Here is an 8,556-nt window from a genome sequence, read left to right on the forward strand (position 1 = left end):
TTAGATCATCAGTCATAACGTAATTTTTTTAAAACTATTATTATTTCTTTTCATTTTAATATTGTTTTAAATTTACGTGTACATATATACCATGAATAAAGACATTATCGATGAGATGACGTTGAGACAAACACTTCTCCCACACGAATGTTGCTCGTAATAAAAGAATTTACCGAACATAACTAAATATCTTAAGGAGTTCAGTGCCTTAAGGAATGGTACTGCTTAATATGCGAGAACAACAAGTATTAACAAAAAAGATACAATATTTTATGAGAGTGTTTTGTTTAATGAATCAACTATTGAATAAATATAGAGTTAAAAAATGCCTCCGGCATTTTGTATTGTTATACTTAGTTTAGATTCTCTTTCTATATATATATATATATATATTACATAAACTAAACACTTAATGTCATTGTAAAGCCTTGATGTTGCATTTCTGCATCATGCTTTTGCGGTTTGCTGTAACTATGTACATTGTGCAAATATCAACATCAAAATTCGAATTGTCCTTATTTTACAATAATGATGTTATAGAGAAATAAATAAATTGCGGTAAAATGAAATCGGCACTTGATTGAGGAACATTTATAGATGTGTTCGCAATTCCTTTTTGGGGTGATGTTCTTCTTTTGAACTTTCTAAGCCAATTGTTTCTTGAAAATTAAATTGCTTTGGTAAATCGTTTTGTCTATTAAAAAGTAAAATTAAAATAATTGGTTGACAACATATGACACACAATACAACTTTTCAATAAATCTATTGGGTTTATTTGTCCATCCAATTTACAAACCATATACCATATAATAAATCTTTTATTTTTAAAACTTATTTGGCCTAAAATATTTTTATCAAACTTTCTAAATTCCATTGTTTTCACAAAAAAGATGAAACTACACATCCAGTTTTTCACATGCAATGGAGCTTGCGAATATATAACAAGGGAGGAAAAGTTATCGGCTTCACACATATACGATGTGTTTTTTAACTCACCTATGTTTCAGTTAGTACCAAGTTTAAAAAAAAAAACACTTGTTAAAATTACATGAAAATTTGCTCTTCAGTTTCTGCGTTATTGTGCTAAAAATTACGCAACTATTGCTTTAAAAAAAAAAGGATCACAAACAATTTAAAGTTTGAATTTAACACTGCTCCTTGAAGGAAAAAAATACTGTCCGAGCTCAGCAATGGCTTGAAAAGTGTTATGGGGGATCTGCTTCATAAAACGATCAAAAATTTAAAGAAACAAAAAAACAGCGTATTTTCTTTGTTAATCTAAGGACTTTTCAGTCCCTGTGTATGACATTTTTGAATAATACCCCTATAGTTATCTCAAATATGCTTATGAAATTTTTTGACCGTATCTACATTTAGATATTTTCTTTTATTTGATTTTTGTTCAAGCTTCTTTTTAAATTGACACACAACAAGTGATCTCTGTATGGATTTGGTTTAATATAACAATACACCATAAATAATTTGTATATATTATTAATTAGTCAAAATGTTGGCAATGTAGTACTACTGCCTTATGATGAATGGCATCATTAGGTTTGTATTGATGCAGACTGTAAAGCTTTTCATTTTTTTAACAATTATATGAAACAATTCAATTATTCCATTTTTATACATTGCAAAAAATACAATAACACATTTTATGGTATATTTGACTCTTTTTCCGCTAAATATGCATATAACCCGGAAGCACTACTATTAATTTGCAAGAATGAGTCGGGATTTTCTTCTGATGAATCAAACGTGCATATAAAAATATGTATTTGTACAACAGAATATGTATTTACGGGGTGTAAACTAAAAAACAACACAGTTAATATTTCATTCTTCAATTTTTAATATATTTCTTATACAGGGTGAAGTCGTTGTTTAACAACAAGCTTTGAGCGCTTACTATAGCTTTGTTTGAGTACATAGGATGTTTTTTGTTGTTTTAACTTCCATCAAGAAGTATTTTGTATGAATTAAAATGAAATGTCATTGATCAACAAAGTATCTGTTCCAAAATCGTGGAAAAGGTAGAGTATCTTAGTTTGCCACCTGCGCCAAACAATGTAATGCTGAGGTTGTAAACTTCTCAAGACTACACAAGTCCTTTGTATTCAAAATAGGAATCTAGAGATGATCATAAATCAACAGCAAATCTTGCTGATCACATGATGAGGTCAGACTACCAGAGTGATCAGCCACCATTTTTTTTCTCAGTGGCCTACAGTTCAATGAGCACATCCAGGTCATCCAGCCCTGGATTGCTAAAATGCAGTTGGATGGGAGATGGTCTGGCCACAAGACTCTGAAAAGAAAATGTTGACCTGGTTGTCCGATTTTTTTTTTACTTTGTTAGATCCAGTGATTGGATTCCAACCTCACTGGAAAACAACCTTATGGACGTCTTTGTGTAAGGTTCAATTGAAGGACGCCCCAACAGATCCTCCTGCAACACATAAATTTCAATGAGGTCAAGTCTTCAACTGCTTCTTTCTCTTCATACTTCCATAACGTTCCCTACATTTTTTTATCTCAACATGTGGCAATATGGAATAATCAATAAGATTACCATTTGGACAAAAGAATGGGCACATTCATTTTTAACAACTAGATGATTTCTACGTTGTGTCCTAAGCTCCATCTTGCATGAAAATAAAATTGTCACCAGGTAAATGGTTTTCCAACCCAAGAAGAAAATTATTTTTATATAATTCAATGTAGGTAGCAGCCTTGACTTGGGTTGCGCTAATCTCAATAATTTAATTGAAGTTATATACATTAATAATGGGATTTTTGCTAAAACTATCCTTGTTTTCAATATTTCCATTCACTTTCAAATTTCTTAAAATACTATAAATAGTATTCCTACCCCCTTCAAATAGCTTTGAAATATACATGTGCGTGTGACCCGCATGGATGAAAGTTTTGATCTTTGATTCTTCAGCCTCACATTTGCTGGAATTTTTAGTTCAATTTAAAAAAAGATATATTTGATATTTCATAGATATTCTATATTAACATAGTTTTTAAAATAAATCAAATACAAACTCAGAACTTCGAGTGGTAAAATATCCAAATTTTAGTTACCACTCAGTACATAGAAGGAAATGGAGCGTGAGGTGTTTCACAACCGTACGGCATGTCTTATATACCTATGTAGTTGTAGGATTCAAGTACGTATTTTGTCCCTTCATGCACACAACATACATTAGCATAATTGCTTCAAATTTGGTGCGTCCACATAAAAAAAAATCCATAATAATAATCAAGAAAAGGAGAGGATCTGACTTTTTTTTGTTTCATACAAGTTTAAAAAGCTTTTTGAAAGTTACAAAAATTTAATTCATAAATAAAATCAAGGGAAACCAAAATTAAATTTTTAATCAATATAAGCGCCTTATGTCTTAATGGCTAGGTCTAGCCAGGTACAGAACTTTCCAAAGCTTGGCTCAAGGTAGGCATATGGAGTGATCAGGATAGCCTTTAGTTGTTTCTTTGATGTTTATGGGACAGGCAAAAGTATTTCCTTGAGGGACTTAAAAATACCATAGTCCAGAAGACCAGTGATCTCAAGGATGATTTCTTGACGCATCTTTGCTCAAAAGGAAAGTTTGGCAAATTTAATTGTTATGGGTGTGGTCGTTCGTAGGAGACTAAATTATTGTGGCTACTATTCTTAAAAATACAATGCCAACTAAATTACGCCAACTGGTATTCGAGAAGATAATGCTTAAAATAGACGATGTGATTCAGGCTGGTAGAGCAGTTAATTCTAAAAAGAACTATTCTACAGATAGGATATATGGCAATTCTGCATTCTTTTTTGAGTATATGGGTCCTAAAGGTACTCAGAAGCCCAAAAAAACAATGAAAAATAATATTTTGTAGTCTAAAATGACCAAAGAGTCCTTGGCCTATGAAGGTAAATGTAAGTTTTGTGGCAAGGTTCATTTTAAACTATCAAGTGTCCAGCATAAGGGAAAAAATTAAATAATTAGATAACTTAGCCAACTTTTCTCATTATTGTAATTACTATTATATTAATGCTATTTCAATATTATTCATCAGAAAGCCAGATCATCATTTTATGAAAACATGGATCAATTTAGTATTCATTCATTCAATTAACTAATATAATAGTCCATCCATTTTGCATAATCCTTAATCCCATCTAGAATGGATAAATCAAGGATTTCCTTATGACTATTTATTCATTAATTTAATTACTTTTCAATCACAAATTGGAATGAATTTTTTTATATAAAAAAATGGATGTTAGCAGTAGTTATGTCACTTTTTGAAGGAGTTACTCTCAATCTCCTATAGTTTTTGTCACGTTGTCATAACTAGGACCAAAGCATTTACCGAGTGGTCCATGAAAATCTGAACACTTCTAATTTAAAACTTCAACAAGATATAACTTTCAATTAACTTCGACATTAACCCAATATGTGGAGTTGAGGGTGGGCATCAGGGGTGTAGGGGTAAAAAGTGTCCAAAGAACTCATAAGACTCATTTGCCATTCCCATAACCATACATAAGTATATTTAAAGTATTAATGCACTTTTTATTCCTTGTCACTGATTAATAAATATATGTAATTATTAATAAAGTTTTAAATTGTGTTTGTCGCGAATCAAGATTTGTAAAAAATATTGTGTAGTACTATGAAAAACTATTTTATGGTACATTTCTGAGTGAAGTATTTTGAAAGTTACCCCACTTTAATTATAACTTTATTTATACATATTATGTAGATTTTTTAAATATTTTTTTCCTGTATTACAAATTAGGGTCAGAAATTTGATTCTTGGATAAACTTGACTGTTATATATTATACAATATATAATAATACTAGAATGATACAAGTTTCTCATATTGAAAATTTATTAATGAGAACAGAAGTCTAATTTTGTATTTTCTCTTAAATATTGTGTAATTATTCAAGAGTGAAACCATAATATGTATTTTAAATTTTTTAATTTAATAATAAATTATATTAAATAGTTTTCTTCTTGAAAATAATTTTATCTTTACGATAAATTGAATGTGTGAATGATTTTTTTACAACATAAATCAATTATATGGAAAATATAATTTTAAAGGTGTATAAATATTAAAAATAACCTCTGAAGTCCACTTCCTCTGGCTTATATTTTACAAAAATAATTTCTTACCAATGCATAACTTTTCCCGATAACCTGAGTGAAAAAATTTGATGGAATTGCTTCAAAATGACCCACCCTATTTTGTAATCTGCATAAAATAATGGTTACAAAGTATTTTATACGCTAGCATGCTAAAAAAATGGAAATCCTGAAAATTGAAGAAGGGAGAGGAGAAAAGCAAAATATGTGTCATGTCGCTTCATAAAATTAGCTTCAAGAAGTTATTAAATGAAGGAAATAAACACCAACTCCACTTCGTATCTGGCTAAACAATGATATAAGCAGTAATTACTCCGTTGTTGATCCTTAATTCTACTCCAAGTCCACCAAGGACTTATAACTCTGCAACAATCATAACTGATACCAAATGTGATGAAAAGTCCCAGTCTTCAATAATTGATGGCATTTTTTTTTTTTTTTGAAAATTACCCTTATTTTTTTTTTTTAATATCAGCCTTCACAAGATAGCTGTCAAATTTCCATGACAATTTGTTCTTTATCTTGTGAGTTATTGTGCTATGTTTAACGCTACTTTTCTTATTTACAAAACAACAGATCAAAAAATGATTTTGTAAATTGATTTTACACTGCTTCCTAATTGGAAAAAATTACCTTTCAAGCTTAGCAAGAGCTTGAAAAGTGCTTTGAAAAATATAAAACGCCTATTGCGGTAGCAATCATAAATTTAATTGTCATTTTACATAATGGTAATCAAAAGTTGAAAACACTTTTGGATTGAAATTGACTAAGAATTACTTTTCGAGAAGTAATTTTACATTATTATTTTATCCACAATAAAGCAATTACATTTTTGCCAATAATTAATTAAACTAAGTACATTAACAACTCTTATTCATTTTCATGATATTTATTTTTAAGTAAAGAATCCGGAAGAACCTTGAATCAAGATAAATGCTTGAATATATAAATGTACATAATACATAAATTCGTTTTTATGGTTTCAAGAGGAAAATCCTATATTTAAGGGCCTATTCATGAGGGAAAATGAATATTTATTAGTAGATAAAAATAAGTGTGTTAAATTGTAGTTACAACTAGACACTAGAAATAAACGTCCAACATATTTTGCTATTTTTTTCAAATACAAGTGGGTAATAAATCACAATATTTTAACAATATTATTTCCTGTAACAAACTGATGTTTGATTATCATTACAAAGCCGAATTGCGACAAAGGCGTGATGAAGTCTCTAACTTGCAAATAAAGTCTCAAGTCTTGGCAATCCAATTCCAAGAAAAATATCAAGTATTTAAGATACATTTAGCATCATGTAAGTAGAGACATATATCAAATTAAGTCAAAAATCACATTGGACTTGTGCCATTGCAAATTATATTATAGAGAGAGGGTGTGCAAGCTATCTGTGCCGTGAAAAGGATTCATTTTCGCAGTGTAATTTTCTCTCGAACCAAAATCCATCAAGATTTCAAAATCTTGATGGATTTTGATTTACTTTATTCAATAAAAGTCACCTTCACCCACAGTGACAGCCTCTTTAGGAGGCTGAAAGCGCAACAGGCCTTCACCACTTGGTTCCTTGGAAAAACCTGGAAGTCCTTTTTGATCTAGCCGATAAGTTCGTCTTTAGTGTTTCAGGGGATTCAGTTTGCTGGTTGTTTGATTGTGCCCCACACAAAAAATCCATCCGATTCAGATCTGGCGAGTTTAGAAGTTAAAAATCCGGCATGACGAAGTAGTCAAAATTGTATAAGAGCCATTAGAGACTCATTCCGTATTGTTGTTGCCTCAAATCACTTTCAGAGGCCTCAAGTTCCTCCTAACTTTGCAAACGAACGTTTCCTTGAGTCCCAGAGTGCGAAACATGGTTATGTTGTCGCTACCTGTGCAGATTCCATGGAGGGCTCCGTAGCTTTCCAAATTTTTGGGACAACAAATTTGTCTTTGCTTAAGTACCCGTGTCTTCCCAAGAGAGAGTGTCACATTGTCGAGTTTGCTCTCCCAGTACCCCCTTAATACTAAAACCATGTCTTTAGATAATAAAATAAAATAAGCAATGTTAGTCTATTAATTTGAAAACCAAGTCTCTAGTCATGAAAATTCAATTTCATTACAAGCACCAAGTTTTTAAAAGCTCATGTAACCTCAATTAAATATAGACAGACATTAAGTGAAGTCACTAATCATTTTCGATTTTCGTCATATCAAATGACATTAGAGTCCATTTTACTTAGAACCATGTCTTTAAATATTGGAATATGTTAAACTAAGTATTAAAAATATTATTTTGCCGTATATTGAGTACTAAACTTAGATGTGTGCCCTTATAACTCATATAAAAATGACAATATCACAGACTTCAATGCCGATTTTTATTAGATATGCTATTCTACTTCTTGTCTTGTTTAATTACATTCGGTAAGATTATGCATTTTGGGAATACTGTGATAGTTTGCCATACTGTTTCAAAAAAGTTTTTGATGTCATCCAACTCCCTTAAAGTCTTGAAAATTGACGTTTAAAAATAACTCTTCTTTCATTATCTTCCAACCACAAGCCGGTATGATATAATGAATGTATTTTTTTCTAATATAAGTTTATTATATTTAAAAAATATTCATATAAATTTGTTTTTAAATATGTTTCTTTAATTTTAAAGGGAATAGGAGTGAGGGATATTTTATAACCTTCACTCAAAGTGCATAACATCTACTTTTTTTTTGTGAAACATTCAAATCTTTACGGTAAAACTACACAATATCTAGAGAAGGGCATCCTTTTTTCATTTAAGGTTGGTATTAGGTTATTAAAAAAAACTATGAAGTTGTTCGTATGAATACTTTTCCATATTGTCCTCTTCATCATACAACTATTTCTTATTTTGATTTTTTACATTTCGACGTAACATATTTATAACATTCAAATTTAAAACAAAAAACACTAAAGTAATTGCAGAATCTACAAGGAGTCAAGCCAGAGATTTCAGGTTACTTGGAAACCAAGAACCCAAAATAACTAGAGCAAATATACAATCAAGAACGTAGGTTTTGCTTCTTATTTTTTTTTTCCTTTTTTGATAGTGATTTTTATGTATTATTGGATGACATGTCATTCATGATAGTGCTTCAAAAGTGATATGGCATTATATGTCAGTATACAACTAGAAAAGCTTCATTGTGAGTGGCACAAGCTTAAAAGTCGAAAATCTATGACTCACCAATCAGAATAATTGCAATCCTTCTTCTCAAAAATCCAGAAGATAAAGCCCATTCCAAAAAATAACGAAAACAGTGAAGAGACGAGATGCAGAATCCAAACGCGTCAAGAAACCAATAAGTCACCCTAAAGTAAAGAAATGATTGTTTACCATGATAATGACAAAGAAAGTACGTATAAAGATA

Source organism: Lepeophtheirus salmonis, chromosome 7 (genome assembly GCF_016086655.4).
Source record: "Lepeophtheirus salmonis chromosome 7, UVic_Lsal_1.4, whole genome shotgun sequence".
In the NCBI taxonomy this organism is placed as follows: domain Eukaryota; kingdom Metazoa; phylum Arthropoda; class Copepoda; order Siphonostomatoida; family Caligidae; genus Lepeophtheirus; species Lepeophtheirus salmonis.